Source organism: Pseudorca crassidens, chromosome 11 (assembly GCF_039906515.1).
Source record: "Pseudorca crassidens isolate mPseCra1 chromosome 11, mPseCra1.hap1, whole genome shotgun sequence".
NCBI classification, from domain to species: Eukaryota; Metazoa; Chordata; class Mammalia; order Artiodactyla; family Delphinidae; genus Pseudorca; species Pseudorca crassidens.
In genome coordinates, this window is record NC_090306.1 from 95,064,272 (window position 1) to 95,082,223 (window position 17,952).

The window sequence follows — 17,952 nt, forward strand, 5'->3', positions numbered from 1 at the left end:
TAGATGCAGTGGAAAGAGCTAATTGCTCTCACTATGGTGGTCTTGGGAAGGGGCATCTCCTGAAGACCCTGCAGGAAGACAAAGGGAAAACCCTCCAACTCAAGCCAGCATGTCAACAAGGGAGTCGCTTTCACTACCTCTTTCCTTGGGCTGTAGTCCACACCATTGTCCTTTCTAGATGGAAGAATCTGTCAAATTATAACCAAGAGCTGAGAGTTCCTGATGCCGCAGAACGGCTCTTGGAGTCCACGCAATTTCTCTGGATTGGGCTCTGACCTTCTCTTCACTTTCCATCCCACTGCCCCTTTATCATCTAAAGAAAAAAGCTGATGAGTGATGGGGATGGAGGGACACCAGTCTCTGCATCTCTTTCAAACCCAGTGGTTGGTTTATTAGTCACGATGGTGCTTTTGCAAAGTAAATGATGGGTTTTTGTAGTATCTGAGGTGAATTTAGTTGGTAGAGGGATGAATGTTTAAACAAATTTAAGCTGAGTATTATTAATGAGTGTCAAAAATTTAACCAGTGCATTAAACCAGTGATTCCTTAGATATTATTGCTTAGCATGAGGCTAAAATGGGATCAATTTAAAGATATGTGTTTGATTAATAACAATGTAGGTGGTCCCTGGATATGGCAAAAATAATGCAGGTGGTACCCCAAATACTGGAGGATGGGAAACCTTGATTAAAACAACACCCGCCAGCTTCTGAGTCCCTATTCTGTGTTCAAATACTTTTTACAGATTTTTTTTGGCGGTACGTGGGCCTCTCACTCTTGTGGCCTCTCCCGTTGCGGAGCACAGGCTCCGGACGCGCAGGCTCAGCGGCCATGGCTCACGGGCCCAGCCGCTCCGCGGCATGTGGGATCTTCCCGGACCGGGACACGAACCCGTGTCCGCTGCAACGGCAGGCGGACTCTCAACCACTGCGCCACCAGGGAAGCCCCTATACAGATTACTTTAATTTTTATAACACATTGCTTGATAAGCAATATTATTCCTGTTGCAGGCAAGAAACGGCGGTTCAGTGAGATTAACCACCCTGCCTGAGGTTGTAGAGCTAGTCGGTCTTCAAACCCAAGCCCGTCTGATGTCCAAAAGGGGCTCCTTCTCCTGGATCCTGCTGCCCAATCAATCCAGAAGAAACTAGGGCAGGCAGTGGTTGGGTTCTAGGGAAAATCTATGGTCCTAGGCTGCCCCGGTGTGTGGTCCTGTCATCTGGCCTGTAATTTTAGCCTGAGTCCTGGCCACAGGCTCTGCGGTTTCCTCGCTCTGGCCACAAGCATTTACTCCCCTGCCGGGTAGTTCTCTTTGATCTCCAGGTCCTCATTGAGTTCTCCTTCAGCAGTGTTTCTGGGGCTGGAAGGCGTGTCTGTTCCTGCCTGGGGGGCGGGGCAGGAGGCAGGCCCCTCCCTGATTTCTGCTGCCGGTCCTCTTCCCTCCCACCAACTGTCATGGACCCTCTGGCCCTCGAGTTCCGTCTGCTCCGAGAGGGGGCAGCCCCCGTGCTCAGGCAGCCTCTGCCCATCCCTTCTATGCTTTCGCGCACCGCGCTAACCTCATTATGCTGAGCATCTGCCTCCCGTCTTCCTTCCCATCCCTGTCTCCTTCTCTCTTCGATGTGGGATGGGGGTGAGTTCCTTTCCCTCTGCACCCCGCTTTCCCTCACACCAGCCACCCCACCAATTCTGCCTCTGGCCACATCCCTGTAACCCTGGCGCCAGGTACCGTGGCCACGGAGGCCCATTGGGAAGCCTGAAAGGCACAGTGCTCTCAAGCTGGAGGGGAAGCCCTTTGAAACAGAACTTCCGGGCCAGGGTCTCCGGTTCGCCTGTGAACTCGGCGGGGAGGGATTCGCTCGCTATTCCAGAACTGAGGCCGGGAGAGCCGGGGAGCTGCAGCTTCCACGGCCAGCCAAGACTCAAACCAATTTCTTTCTCCCTCCCTTCCTCCATCTGTCCTTCTTTCCTTTTTTCTTTTCCTTCTTTCCCTGAAAAATTTTGCTGAGAGCCCACCACATGCCAGACACTGCCTTGGCTGCTTCATTTTGACGCATCGACCAATCCCCCGTTTCTTAACCAAGTGCCTGCCACGTGCCGGACACCACGCCGGGCAAGGGGCACAGAGGCAAACCCGACACCTCCTGTCTCAAGACCCTTACTGCCCCGTTGGAAGGACAAAGATTTGAGAACAAAGTACAAGAGAGCGCCCAGATCTTGTGCGTCTGAACTGGGCGGAGAGAAAAATGCCCGACAGTGGAGCTCCTCTGGCGTTTGCAGCCCGTGGGAAAAAGTTGAGAGTTGCCACGTGGCTTCTGGCTTTGATCAGTCCCCATATTCCTCCTATCGCTGTGTCAAAACGAAAACTGTGAAACGCCAAGACAGTAGAAATGGTTTCTTGTCACAATCCACCCCAGATGTAAAGCCCCATCTCTAAGCAGGCGTCTCCCTGTCACAGAGAAAATCCCAAAGAGGAGAAAACCGTCCATTTCTCAGTGCTACCTGAGGCCTCTCGTTTGCCAAATCCTACTGCCCTTTCATGGGACTTTGCGGGACAGGTAGAGAAGCCCAGAGCTTATCCGAGGGTACGAGCAGGGATGTAAGCTGGGAGGAAGGAGGATAAAGAGACCCAGGCTTGCAGTCGGCCGGGCCTCCTAAAGGTGGGATCTCATCTGCCCTAAAGCATGAGCAGCCGAGTGTGTGGTCCAGACGGGACCGTCTGGTGCAGTGGAATGGCAAACTCTCTTCAGTTCCACCAGCATCCTACTATGTGCCTGGCACTGTGCTAGGTGCTTGAGGCTAAATGTTGGACTGGGACCGGGGTGCGTGGGTCCTAGTCCCAGCATTGTTGCTAGCTGGCTCCATGCCACCAGGTCCCTTCCTTCTCTGGACCTCAAGCTCTTGGGTCATAAGGTGAGGGTCTGGACTAGGTGAGCTCCCTGGATACACTGCTACTTGCCTTCCTTCTTTCCTTTCCTTGTAGCAACAGATCCCCTAATTTTTTACCATGCATGTGGCCACTTGGGAATAAGATTATATTTTCCAGACTTCCTTATAGTTAATGTGTGGTCACATGACAAACTTCTGGCCAATGAGACCAAAGCAAAAATGCTGTGTGGTGTCTTCCAGGAAACCTCCTTCAGAGCCATGTGACAGGTGCCTTTTGCCTTTGTTTCTTTGTGCCATCCTCCACCTTGATGCCTGGAATGTGAAGGCAGTGGCGGGAGCTCTGGCAGTCACACTGGAGATGTGAGGTTAAAGGCCATACTCTACGGATGGTGGGGCAGGGAGCTGGTAGGAGCCTGCGTTTGCTAACCAGTTTGTGGAGTCTCAAGACCAGCCTTGTATTTCATGTCTCCAGATTGGTTTCCTTGAGAAAGGATAAACTTTTTGGCTTATTAAGCCACTGTTAATTTTCTTTTTCTGTTGCTTGTTGTCAAATCTAATCCTTCCTGATACAAGCTCTAAAATCCCTTCCAGGGGAACGATTCTGAGCTTGTGATATTAGGGGAATTCTTTAAGCACTCACTCCCTGTGCTAGGCAGAATAACAACCTGCCAAAGACGTCTACAGCCCCATTCCTGTAACCTGCGAATATGTTTCACATGTTATGGCAAAGGCCAATTAAAGTTGCAGATGGAATTAAGGTTGCTAATCAGCTGACCTTAAGATAGAGAGATTATCCTTGATTATCCAGGCACGGGCAATGTCGTCACAAACATCGTTAGAAATGGAGGAGGGAGGCAGAAGAATTAGCATTACAGAGTTGCGCCATGAGAAGGACTCTGTCTGATGCTGCTGGCTTTGAAGATGCAGGAAGGGGCCACTGGCCAAGGAATGTGGACAGTCTCTAGAAGCTGGAAAAGGCATGGAAACAGATTTTCCCTTAGAGTCTCCAGAAGGAACACAGTCCTGCTGACACCTTTATTTTAGCCCACTGAGACCAACTTCAGACTTCAGACCTACAAAAGGGTAAGACAATAAGTCTGTGTCGTTTTAAGCCATTAAATTGATGGTCATTTGTTACGGCAGCAATGGGAAATGAACACATTGCCTCTGGTTTCTTACTGGCAAAGTGAGAATCATATAACACCTATGTTATAGAGTGCTGTGTGGTTTAAGGAAGGTGACATCTGAGTGGTCCATAGGACAGGGCTCAACACACAGGAGACCCTCAAACAACGTTAGCTCTCAGGGAAAGTCATCCCTTTCTCTCACACCTCTATACAATCGCCTTTAGCCGTTAATGACAATAGTAGCTGAAACATATTGATATGAAGTGCTCAGGACTGAACCGATGGCTTTACCAAATTCAGGCACTCTGAATTTATTCGGTGCCTGGGAGGAAAGTTGTCATCACCATTTTAGAGGTGAGAAAGCAGGCCCAGTCTGCCAGTGGCAGAGGTAGGATTTAGACCCATGTTCACCAGAGCCCACTGGCCATGCTGCAAAAGCTTGCTTCTCAAAGTGTGGTATCAGCCTCACCTGGGAGCTAGAAACACAGGATCAGCCCCCACCTGGACCCCACATCAGCATCTGCAGTTCAACAAGATCCCCAGTTTGTTAGGGTACACATCCAAGTTTGAGAAGTTCTGCTCTAGACCCAGTAGTGCTCTGTCCTCTCCTTGACCTTATTCTTTGGGAGGCAGCCTCCAGTGGTATCATTTCCTTCATCTGTGTTTCGCCTTTCCCCTCTGTTCTACTTGGCAAACTCCTCTTCATCCTCCAAAACCCACTGCAGAGGGCACTTCCATAGGACCTCTTCCGGACCTCCCCACGTAGAGTTGTTCTTTTGTCTGACCCTTACACAGGCCTTCACAGTGCCCGAGCTCACTGGTAATAGTCTCGGTACATGCCTATCTCTTCTTCTAGGCCTTGATCTCCTTTGGAGCAATGGTATGTCTTCTGTCATCCAAATAACATTGAAACTGACTAAGCACCCTACTAGGTGCCAGGTCTGATCTCAGTCCTGGGGCTATCGTAGTAAATAGGACAGAAAAGATCCTGGTTTCTCAGAGCTTATATTCTGGTTGGGAAAGAAAGAATAAACACTGTAGACAAATTAGGAGAACACGAAATGAAGAAAAGAGAGACTGGGAAGAGGATGGTTGCTGTCAGCTGGGGGGATCAGAGCAGACCAGCCCCCGTAGGAGCTGACTTGTTTCTGTGCCCCCACAAATTAGCATAGAGCCTGACATAGCAAACATTCAAAAACTGTCAGATTGGATCAGATCTGACCATTCTCCCAGATCAAACTGCATGTCTTTAAGTTCATGTCCTTTCCGAGCAATTGCTAGGCAATTTTTTTCCTACCAAGAAACTCCTGAAATTCCCCTCTTCTCTGTGAAGTCCTCCGAGGTAAAAATCTAAAGCAGAGAATCCCCCATTCTCCAGCGCATCCCCTGCCTCTCTCTCTCTTCATCCAGCACCGACGACGCGGACCATCTCCCTGGCGTCTGCCATTTAGTTATTGAATAAAGCACACCACGTGGTCAGCACGACAGGGTGCATTTCCCCGAACTGGGGTCAAGGTCAGAAAATGTCAGCTTCTAAAAGAGAAGCTCTGAAGGTAGCATAAAATGGGTGAGAGTCTCTCTTTTTAAAAGCAACAACTTACCCTAGAGCTGCCGAGTAAAAAGGAGTAGATTAGCTTGCCTTCCACCTGAGTCTTATCAGCGAGCACTGCTTGGGAATGTTGGATGTTTATGCATTTATTTCCAGATGCATGGCTTTATTCACTCTGTTAGCTGCTACACTCTGCCTGGGCTGGTGGTGTTTTGCTTACGTTTTCAGCCCTTGGAAGACAAAGACTCCACCTGTAATTTGTCATTGGCAGAGAGAAGCGTTTGCAAACTCGGATGCCTACAGAGGCCAGAGGAAGGCCAAAGCAGCCCAGCAGCCTCGGGAGCGGTGGGGACTTTGGGGAACTGCAGAGAACCTGCCATACCTGCCATACAGGATGTCCCTGTCCCATACCTGAAGGGACATCGGCTGCCCTGCTCCGATGTTGCCAAGCAGGAGGGGGGCTCAGGGTTACAAAAATCTGATTTTTTCCCCCAAAGGAAGCCAAACACAGGGCTTTTTTAAATAGGAAATTTCTCGATTTGTAGAATATTTTGAGTTGCCAAACAGTGACAGCTCACAGGTCACTGTTTGCAACTGTTGGTATAATCGATAATAAACACGCCAGTGATAAGAGCATCTGGCATTTAGAGAGTGTTTACTATGTACCAGCATCTTGTTAAACACTTTGCATGGGGCATCTTACTAAACTTTCACAATCAACCCATGCGTGAGATGCAATTTTCCCCACTTAGACACGAGAAAACCAGCTTAGAGAGGTGACATTCCTTGTCCAAGGTCACAAAACGGGTAAGTGATAAGGTTGGAATTTGAACCCAGGCTGTCAGATGCCAGAGCTGACACGAACTACAGGCCTGGCTAGAGCATAACGCATTCTTTCGTTATGATGATGCTGGGGAGAATCTGAGATTCGATACGCATCATAATCTCAAATGTAAAGCTTTTTTTCTTTATTCATTCATTCAACACTGACTGAGCAGCTACTACTTGCCAGGCCCTGGAAACACAGGTGTGGAATCACTCTACCCGAGGTTAAAGGTACCATCTTCCTCCTGCAAATTTCTCCTGTTTCCCCTGTCTCAGTGAAGGTCACTCACTGTCACGCCTTGCTCAACACAAGTGACAGTCCTGGATCCTCTGATTCTGTTCCCTTGCTCGACAGCCCCCCTGTCCCGTGCCCTGGGTCAGCTGCTTCCTCAGTTGCTGGGCTGGGCAACCATCTCCTCCCTGGACTCCCTTCTCTGTCCTCCCCTTCTTCCCATTTCTACTTCACATGGCTTCCTGAGCCATCCTCCTAAAATGCAAATCTGATCATATCATTTCCTTCTCAAAATTCTCCTCTTTAGACTCTTTACACGTGAACCATCCCTTCATGACGTGGTCTTTGTCTAACCTCATCCCTCAGGACTAACACCTTCCCCAGCCTCCCTTCCTGCACCTGATCCTCCAGCAATACTAGAAACTTGTGTGGTCCCCCAAACATCCCACACCCTCTCACACGTCTTCCTGGAAGAAGCTCTCCACCCCTAGGTGTGCTTGCATGGGTCCTCCAATCCCCCAGTGGGGCATAAGTTCCTTGAGGGCAGGGACTGTGTCTTTTCGCCTTTGTAAACTCAGAGCCTAGGATGGTAACTGGTACATGGCAGTGACTGAGTACATTTTGTTGAAGAAATGGACAGGGGGACTCATGGTCTGGAGGTGGAGACAGAAATGGAAGCAGGCAACAAAAAAGATGGAAGATGCTGCGTCGGAGACATGCAGAGATGCTGTGGAAGGAAAGAGGGAGGGAACGTGAGCCAGGTGGGAGCAGGGTAGGAGGGGGCAGAGCTGTTGGGGGAAGTGACAATTCAACTGAGTCCTGAAGACAAGTGGAATGTGGTTGGAAATGGCCCTCTAGGCAGAGGGCTGGGGAGAGGGAATATATGTATGTATTCACCTCCTCCCCCTCCACAAACTACAGAGAGGGATGTCTATGCGTTTTGAGGCATCCTTTTGTATTCAGAGCTGTGGGAAAACCTGGTAGCCCCTCCACTCTTCCCTACTCTTCTCTGGGTAAGGAGCATATCCTAACTGAAGCTTCAAAGTTTTAAAAACTTCATCAAACGTGGAGCACAAACAGCAATTTCTGCTTAGCTTTGCCTTCAAATTCTCAAAGAAATTTATGTATAGATTTTGGGGCCAGGGGAAAATTGTAAATATAATTCATGTAATAGAAGGCTGTGCACAGGTTTTGGGGTTGGACAGGCTTGGGTTAGAACTCCAGCTCTGCTACTTGCTGTGTGACCTTGGGCAAGTCACTTAACTTCTCTGAGCCTCTTATGATGGAGATAGTGGATATCATAGCATATACCTTTAGAATTGTAAAGACTAAATAAGAGTTAACCCCTGGAAAGCATCTAAACAGTGCTCAGCACAAAGGAAGCACTCAATGAATGATTAGTTATTATTATCGTATTATTAGTGTTAAAATGATGGCAGAATAGTCATTTTTAGGGTTGCTTTCTTTGCAAAATACGTTGGAGGAGAATTGGGGAGGAGAGTTCTCAACCATAGGGAAAATTCAAGAAGGATAAAGAATAAGACTTGTGCAGACAGAGATCCAGGTTGAGGGGAAAAGGTGGCAGAAATGAATGAATGATCCTTTGTGCAGAGAAAGTGAGAAAAGACAGCCTGGGGCAAAACTGGGATAAAGAAAGGTCTAGGGATGGATACAAGTATATGTATGGTTGAGTTGCTTTGCTGTATACCTGAAACTATCACAACATTGTTAATCAGCTATACTCCAATATAAAATAAACAGTTAAAAAAAAGCAAAGCAAGGTCTAGGGATCAGCAAGCACTGGCCACCAGTGAATTTTGTCTGATGACAAGGCCAGAGAGAGGCTGGCACTGGGGCATGTAAATTGCACGGTGGATGGTGTAGCAAAGCAAGGTACCAATTCCCCACTCAATGAAGCTACGGCAACCGTGCACCTAGGATCCCATACCTAATCTGTGGCCTGCTTGTTAGCAGCTGGAAGACTACCCAAGGTTGAGGAAGTTCAGGGAAAAATGAATAAATATAGTGTCAACAAGGAGAAAGGGGAGGCGGCTCCTCAGAGGCCGACTCACGGCTGCCAAGTCAGTACCTCTGAGCCAGGCGATCACGTATGAGGGTTTGGATTGAGAGAAAAGGTACCAGCTGCCCAGGAGGGAACAGGCTCGCGGGGGCTAATCAGCATCCCAGGTTGCGGGGTGCAAGGGAAACCCTTGCCTGTTCTCAAGGATCTTTCAGATGCGGTTCCAGCCAAACCTTGGAGGGATGACTGGGCAAGAGGAGGGAGTTTTTCAGAGCCCACCTCCCCCCCTGCTGGGAGCTCCTTGAGGCCAGGTAGCGTTGCCTTCCTCATTCGCTCCACATTTAGCTCCTGAGCACGCTGTTTGTGCCAAGGCTGACAGGTCCCTGCCCTCACGTGGCTCACAGTCTCCTAGGGGCACACAGACCATAAGCAAATAAATGCTCAGAAGAAAAAAAAGTCAATGTTAAGATGTTAAAAAAGGAAATAAAATCGAGTGACTTGACAGGGAGCTCCTTTAGATGGGGCAGTCAGGAAGGCTCCTCGAGACGGTGGTACTGAGCAGAGACTTGTCTTCATCCTCGTCACCCCAGCGCCCAGCCCACTGTGTGTGGCCAATGAAGGCTTGTTCTGCTGGGGAGGGAGCGCCTTGAAGCACCTCTACTGTATATCACTTACAGTCTTCTTCCTTCCCCCTCTTACTCTCTGTTCACTACAACTGACTTAGGGCGAGTCACCTGGTCACTGCCACAGTCTCCTGTGCTCACCTCTTCCCAGTTAAATCACACCAGCTCCGGCGACCCCAGCTCCCATCCGTCAGAGTCCGAACAGCCAGTGATCTCACTAACGGACAAAGCCAGGTGCGCCCCTCCCTTGCTTCCCACCTCTCTGGACCCCCCTTTTCTCCCACGCCGAAACACTAACTGCTCTGTGAGAGCCATTTCTGTCCCTTTGGGATCCCATCTCCACTGCCTCCCACACTCCCCCTCCCTGCCTTCTACCTTCCAGCCTCACTGGACCATCGGCATGACTGCTTGGGCATCTGTGTTTCCGCACATGCCGTTCCTTCTGTCTGAGGTGCGCTTCATCTCCCCAGCTTGCTCACCCCTACGCATCCTCAGAACCCCGTCTTGCCTGGCATCCCCTCCTCCCCAGTCTCTCTGCTCCCAGAATTCCCCGGGCTTATGCTTCCCACTGTGTCATCAGCATCATCTGTTCACTGGTTTGTCTTCTACTAGATTAGAAGTTCCTTGAGGGCAGATGGAGACTTTGCCTCTGTCCTAGACTCTCACACGGCACCTGGCAAGGACTCGGAAAGCTGTGGAACAAAGATCAACTATCACCCTTTTCTTTGTCAAGAAAGGTTCTCGTAAGACCACACACTTCCCCCACATTGTTTCCCGAGTCACGGGACAGGCACTAAGGGCAAGTGGGAGAAATCCCTCGGGCTCTCTCAACACCCTGCCTGCATTTCTCTCTGCCAGCAAGATAGTTTTCCGTCTCCCTTTGATTCCAAGACACAAATTTTAAGTTTTAAGGTTTCTGAAATTAGAGTATGTTTTACAACTGATATGTACATGAAATTTGTTTGCCCCTGTCCCGAAAGCTGTTTAAGTAGCTAGTTCATTTTTATTTTTTATTTATTTATTTATTTTTTTTGATAGTTCATTTTTATAATCGATGGCATCAGAACTGAGGGAAGATGGAGCTGGGAGATTACAGCCCTCTCTGTACCCAGGAGAAAGGACCGGGATGTGAGGCCATAGAGTTCAGCGACGATCCCACAACGCTCACATGCATTTCTTGGCATTGGGGAGCACAGCTCACATCCCTCTACTCTCATTCCTATTTTCAAAAAGTCTGGCGGATTTAACTGAGCCTCGTTGCCATTCCAGCTCAAATCCTCAAAGATCGTAACTGATTGTAAGAGATGCCAGGAATCTCTCTGAGTTTGGGGGAGGGTGATAAGGCGAGGTGGCAGCAGGCTATGTCAAATGTCTTGCATGAGACAGAGTCATTCTGTGAGATGCCTGTTCTTTGGGATTCCCTGCTTGGACTCACCTGGAGGGTCCTGAGGGAGGATGGGTCTTGTTCACTTCTGCCTCCCAATGTCTACTGCAGGATTGGAACCTACCATCAACACCTCCACTAAGCATAGTTTGAATTTTGTTGATTGGAGTTGAATCAATCTATTTTTTCCCTTCTCTGTGCTGTCATGAGTTTTGAGGCCAAAGAGACCACCGCACTCAGATGTGGGTGGAATCAGGAAGAGCATGACAAAGAGAAGGGAAGGGTGCTCTAACCCCCACAACAACCTTAGGGGCAGGCATCGTCAGCTCCATTAGATAGATGGTGTGAAGGAGGCACAGAGATAGAATTAACTAGCTCAAGGTCACACAGCTTATAAGCAAGAAGCTAGAAGTCAAAGAGCAAAATTCTTTAACAAGACCAGCAAGGCCCCGCACACTTGGGTGCTAACTATTTCTGCATCCCCCTCCCCACACCATCCAGCATCCTCCCCTCCCCATCCCCCCTCCCTCTGGGTCCTCCAGCCACCCTGGCCTCCTCCCAGGACTTGCTCCTTCTCTCCCTCACTGATCTTTGCACTTGCTGCCCTCCAACCTGGAAAGTTTCTTCTTCACCCAGTTAACTTCTATGCATCCTTCATATAGCCATTCACATCTCACCTCCTCAAGGAAGGCTCCTCTGATTAGAACGATCTTAATATCATAAACTCACAGTCTCGTGTGACTCTCCTTGAGAGGACTTAGCATAGTTGTAACTTACTTCACAACTATGTTAAGTGAGAGTCTTTAAAGTAAGGTCTGTCTCTTCCAGAAAGCTCTGAGAGCAGTGACCCTGAAGGGAGTTGCTGCCCACCATGACCCCAACACTTGGCCCAGCACCTGGCACGTTACAGGGGCTCATCAAAGATTGAACAAATAAAATAAACGAGTGAAGGAATTGCTTGATCTGTGGCTGTAAACTAACCTGGAAACTTAAAGTGCATATTTCATCTGAATATGTTTTTTTGGCCAAAATACTTATAGTCAAGGCTAAAAGGAACCATTGCATTTTTGAACCATTTAAAAATCTCCTGCATTATCAGTCTGGGTACATATCTCCTCCTCCCCCACTGACCTGAAAGCAAACACTCATGGGAAACTCTCCCCGAGGATCTTTGTGACAGACGCTGTGGATGATGTAGAGAGAGGAAAGCATGGCCAATATCTATTTAGAGGATGTTCACCCCCCAGCACTTTCTTCTCAGGCATTTATTTTCTCTCCAAACACTTTCTTTCTTATTATCTTTGTTATTGTCCCTTGTGTGTTGAAACGCTCTCTCTCCTTCCCTTCTCTCTTCTCTCTGTGTTGAGTCCATTATTTATTTTTTGGAATGTCAGAAAAAAAAAAAAAAAAAGAAAGAAAGATGCTTCTGCCACCATTGCTCACGGTTTGTAATTTAAGGAACAATCCTTTGACGATATGAAGGGATCATTATTTCTCGATGCCCACCCTGTAGTGGGCAGTGGTGGTTTTGTTCATTTGCCAACAAAGGTGGGCTGACTCTTGCACCATCATAATTGCTGCGGCTACAGCAATGGGCAGAAAAGAGATCCCTGCCTTCCTGGGGCTGACAGTCTAGTGGTGCAGACACACAACAAATGGCATGAGTAAATTTCATAGCGTGCTGGAAGGTGGGATGTACTCTGTAAAAAAATATAAATAAATAAAACAGAGCCAGGAGGATTTATGAGGGGTACAGAGTAGGGGTTGTTGACTGTAATTTCAAACCAGGTGATCAGGAAAGAAGGTGGCACTCATTGGTTTAATCCCAACGAATCACCCTGTGAGAAGGCTGTTAGACCTCCTTTTTGTGGAAAGGGAAACGGAGGCTTGGAGAGGTTAGATGACTTGCCCCAAATCGCACAGCTCGTAAAGCTGCAGTGCTTGAAGGGAACCCAGGTCTGTGCGGCTGCAAAACTCTTTCAACGGCACCACATACAACAAAGCTGCATCTGAAAACTCCTGCGACTTCAGGGGACATAAATTTGTTATTCTTTGAAAACTGCTTGCCAGCGTAAAACTCACGGAGAGCTTACATTGAGGACACTTCCAAAATGAAAGGGCAAACACGAAGAGGCGTGTGGTGGGTCCAGCCTGAAGTTCAGTATTTGTTCCCTTGGGCTCGTGGGAGTGAGAAGTTTCTGGCAGAGTCACCCGGCAAGGTGCAGGCAGCTGGAGGGAGTGGCATGTGGGGGAGTCTGGTGGGTCAGAACTCAGGTGTCCTGACGTGCTTGGGTTGGGCGCTCAGAGCGGACACTCGGTGGGATGCAGACAGAATAGAATCCAGTGCTGGCAGTGAATCTGAGCACAAGACCACAGAACGCCAAGTTCATGCATAGAGCCCTCTGGAGGTTTGCAGGGTGGAAACAAGAGGCCTGGATTCAAGTTCTCCCTCTGCCACCCTCTGCCCATGTGGCCTTGGTGTGAGGTGTCACACCTGGCACCTGTAAAAGGAGGGGCAGGAGGGCAATGTGAATGGGCTGCGATTTGCAGGGCTGGTTCCTCAATAAAGGAATCAGGTTTGTCTTACAAGGTGAGAAGGGCTAGGAAAGTGGGGCCTGGCTCCATGGAAAACTGCTGATCAGTACCTACGACCTTAGGCAAAGTTCTCGAGGTCCTGCGAACTGGGTGGGGAAGTCTGGTAAAGAATTCTGGGGCAGGTTTTGGGGAAGCTACGTAGGGATGGTCCATGATGCCTGCTCTCTGCCCAAAGTGTCTGTTCTAGTGAGTATTAGGATCAAACTAGATTTTGGCATCCTTTAAAAGCTGAAGAGGGAAGAAAAGCAGTGGGTTAATGTTTTTCTTCCCCATAGAGACTGAGTGTACTGATAATTTTTCTTTAGCTCATTAGGAGCTGTGCAACCCAATGACTGACTCTTTTTGAATTTTCTCATTTTACAACAATGAAGTCATGACTCATTCTTTTAAAAAAGAAATTCCATAACCTATATGGGAAAAGAATCTGAAAAAGAATGGATCTATGTGTATATATAACTGAATCAATTTGCTGTACACCTGAAACTAACACAACATTGTAAATCAACTACGCTCCAGTATAAAATAAAAAATTAAATTAAAAAAATAAAAAAGAAATTCTGGGAAGAACAAACCAATCGTCCTGATTTCCTCATCCCCTTCCCCCCCTCCCCCACCCCCTCTCTCTCTCAATTACTTGCTTGCTGCATGATCTTATGATCTTTGAATTAATTTCAATAATTTAAGAATTTCTGAATCAATCCATTGATAGATATTTTTTCTGGACCTACTGTGTGCAAAGGACCTAAAGAGAATCAAATTATCTTGGGAATTATGGAGCGATAGGTACACAGTATGAAGGCCCATCAGTAACTTCTAAACTCAGCTCTTCCACACGTAAAGACAAGAGTGTCCGGGAAAGGCAGTTCGCATTTCTAAAATAAAAGATATATACTTTCCTTCTGCAGAACAAGAGAGCCATGGCTGAACCCCGCGTGGGGCACTAGGCACCTTGCAGGCCAAGCAAAAGCTATGCAATTATGAACTTGGAAAAGATAGTTCAGGAAAACCCAGACACCTCTTACTCAAAGAGAACAGGGATGGAGAATGGATGGCAGAGCCCCTGTGAGTAAGCAAGTTGTGGAGGAGAAGAGAGGAAAAGCCAGGAAGAAGAGGAGCTCAGAAATTCAGCAGAGGGATTTGAACAATCTGGACAGAGAGAAAGATTTTTGCTCTCCCTCACAGCAAGGAAAAGGGCGAGAGAGGGAGAGAGAAGGGAGAGTGCATTTCTGCCTTGGACCACGTTGTACTGCTGCTGGCTCCTCCTCTGCAGGGCTGGGAATCCTCTGGGGGAGACATGGAGCCCAGACAGAGGGGAGGAAGGTACAGGAGAGAATAAACACAAAGAGTGAATTTCTTACTGCCCCTGGAGACGATGATTCCTTTTGGTGACAACAGAGGTTAATACACGGAACAGCAGGTCACCGCGTGGCCCAGAGACAGCACGCTTGGAACAAGCTGTTTTAATGTCCTGTTGTAGATTTTACTGAATTCTTCTCTGAAAGGGCCAATTCATCTCTCCATTCGGAGGCTCTTAAAGCAGCTTTCCTGAAAAGTTCAAGAACTTTTCCTATCACTTTCCATCTACATGGATCCACGGGCAGACCGTCCCCCAAGCCCTCAAATCCCACGAAGGACACTAGTTTGCTGGGGGTTTCAAGTTCACACCCAGAGACACCACTACTCTTCACTCTGCAGAGGGAGAAAATAAAGGCTGTGGTTTCTTCTTGATTCCTCTCCCCTTCCCACTGTGTCTACCCCTAGCAAGTGGTCCTGTTCTCTTCTCATTCCGCAACAGAGGAGTGCATTTCACAAACAGCCATAGAGGCAAAGAAAGGTTTTCTGATTCTTACTTTCATCAAGAAGTGAACAGCCACAAAAAAGTCATCTCAGGAGATAAAAAGCCCTCATGCAAACCGGAGAGCCAAAGAGATCTGAAGCAGACAGGGTTGTTTTTCATGTGGAGTCATTAGCAGCATGTTGGAGAGAAGATTGGAAATCTGTTCGCAACTTTTTGGATACGGGCAGGAAACACAATAAAGGGGTGATGGGAAATCTTTTCTGAAAGTCCAGTTTCTCACAAAAAACACAGGTTGGGGGAACCTGGCAACTTGATTTCCATAAAGGCCAACCCTATTTTGAATGCTCAATAAAGCAAGTACACGAACGCCCCACAAGAACCATCTGTGTCAACCTGCAGAAATAAGTGCATTTATAATCTTTGGAAATCAGTGCAGTCTTTGAAAATATGTGGCTTTAAAACCTTCAAACCACTTCCTAAGTGGCCAAGGCCCAACTTCCTAAGGGGGAGTCTGAGGCCTTCAAAACTCCATATGGACAGAGGCTTTGGAAATTAAAGGCCAGGTTGAACTGGGGCCCTGAGTACCCACCCTTCCTGCCTGGACCTTGGCTACAAGTGGAAAAGGCACAAGAATCCTAAAGCAGCCCGGCCCAGCCTTCCCCACCATCCCCCCACCCGCGACTGCCGGGAGGCCCCAGTCCTGGGGAGAAGAGCCAAACCCACAATCCTTGGGAAGTGTTGCAATACTAACCCTTTTAGGGATGATTCAGGGAGGGAGGTGTGGGTACGGCTTGGAGAGAAAGCTGAAGGGGGCGGGCAGCACATTTGGGGATGTGGACACCAAACAGATGGAATTTTAATGAAAATACTTAAGCCTTTTAATGCATAAGTGATCCAAAGCCACTGTCTAGTCCTCTTCCCTTCAGGGAATTAGAAACTGTTTAAAAGATCATGGTATTAAGAATTTGCACATAAAACCCTGATAAAGTATATTTATACCAACTCACCAATTGCTGGGAATATTTCTCCTAAAACCATGTCCTGTCTTTCGTCTCATCTCTTGTCTGCATATCTTCATCCATCTAACTAAAGTCCAAGGAAGGTAAATTGCTACTATGACCATTTCCCTAAAGCAACCCTCATTCACTTTGCTTTCCTTCTCTTTTGGAATAAAAGCATGCCATAAATGTTTAATTAACTGGAAGTCTTTCCACTGTTAGTGACTAGCTGCATGAAAGCCTCTTCATTTTTTTAAAGGAGGGGTGTGTTTAAAACAGTGCCTATTAATTTCCCGATATTGATTCTTCGGCTGGGGAAGAGCATATAGCATTCAGCATAGAGCTCCGCTGCAGACCATGTTCAAGGCAGTGGTTTGGATTGAGAAAGGGCACCAAATGCAGTATGCGTCAAATAGACCATCGCTCAATGAAGTCACTTAGCTATTCAAAACATGTTCAGCCGTCACTCAACCACTTGCACCAAGATTGTTGGGGGGGGGGTGGGTGGGCATGGAATTGGTGCTCTTTCCCAGACATAAATATTTCCCAAAGAGCAGCTTTTGCTCAGTTTGGGTTAGACTCTGAGGCCACATCATTTCTCCCTCTCCCTGTCTGTTTCCTTCTCTTCTCCACCATCTCCTGGCTTCAACTCCCTGCATCACCATCCCATGTTGAGCTTAACAAACAATCCTGCGGTCCCCGCTTCCCGACGCTGCCTCAAACGGCCTCCGTATTGGTTCATAGCAGAAGCAAAGCACATAATCTTTTCTTTCCACCCAGAAACATGTATCTCTCTGTGCATGTCTTCCTATGGGTGGCTGTAGCTTGTACACACAGACATAGGTAGCTGCTCAAATGCAGCCCCTCATATTAAAGTCTGTTGCTACATGCAGGTTGTATGACCTGCAGGAGTTTTTCCCCCCTGTGTTTATTAATGTGTCTCAAAGCACATGCTTTCACCCGTACCCTGATCTTCCAGCCTTTCCACCGTGGGGACCGCTTTGCCCACAGCACATGCACAGGCACACGTGTCCCAATGACCCTGCAAGATCAAGACAAACAGCTGACACTCCTGACCCACTGCTCCCTACTGTTCCCCCTCAACCTCCCCATGCCCTCCTCTCCCTCCCAGCCTCCCTGCACAATGTCTGATTCCCAAGCTGGCTGCAATGCTGATTCTACACGCTTCTGGATAATAGACATGTCACTCTGTGTGGAAGTGAATCGGTTCTCAGCCTAACCTGCAAGTGAATTGCTGTTTATTAGAACTTGGGTCTGTTTCCTGTGAGAGACGTTACGTGTTTTTAGACTTTGTAAACGTTAAAACACACATACACACACAGCCAGTCGCCTCGAACGATATGTGTGGCTCATAGACATTACGAAATGCTCTTGAACTCAGCTTGCGATCCTGGAATAATTAGGATTTACCAAATAAGGGTTCTTAGAAAAAACAGATTTTTTTTTAAAAAAAGGAGATTTGCAGATGATGAGGTGTCTGGGACTTTTGGGGAGTAAGGGGAGGAGGACGGGAAAGGAAAAGCATTTTGGAATTCTTCATTACGAAAAGAGGAGCGGGGTTGAGAGAGGCAGTTATTCTCTACCCCCTCATAGATGGCCATACTACATCAAAAGGCAAATCCTAATGATTCCAAAGCAGGTGGAGCACATTTGACTTTTAAAGACAATCTCTTGTTGTTTTCATCATATCATGGATGATTTCAATGAAGAGGTTGGAAGGAAGGGGGGTGGTGGAGGCTGGAGAGTTGAGTATGGCTTTTGCTTATTGATTTTCTTTCCTCTGAAACTAACCCAACCAACCTTGATCTGTGGTGGAAGGAGTGAAGTAAGAAAATGGTGGAATGTAAAGGGAACTTATTTGGAAGCGGGTGGGGAGGGGGAGTGAGAAGAG

The 17,952-nt window shown here is 47.8% G+C and overlaps 1 protein-coding gene across 1 annotated transcript in view; it reads right to left on the bottom strand.

Moving 5' to 3' along the window:
• The window catches only part of CACNG2 (calcium voltage-gated channel auxiliary subunit gamma 2), a 124,135-nt gene that overhangs the window by 105,207 nt on the left and 976 nt on the right, over positions 1–17,952 (bottom strand). The gene's annotated exons all lie outside the window — the stretch shown is intronic.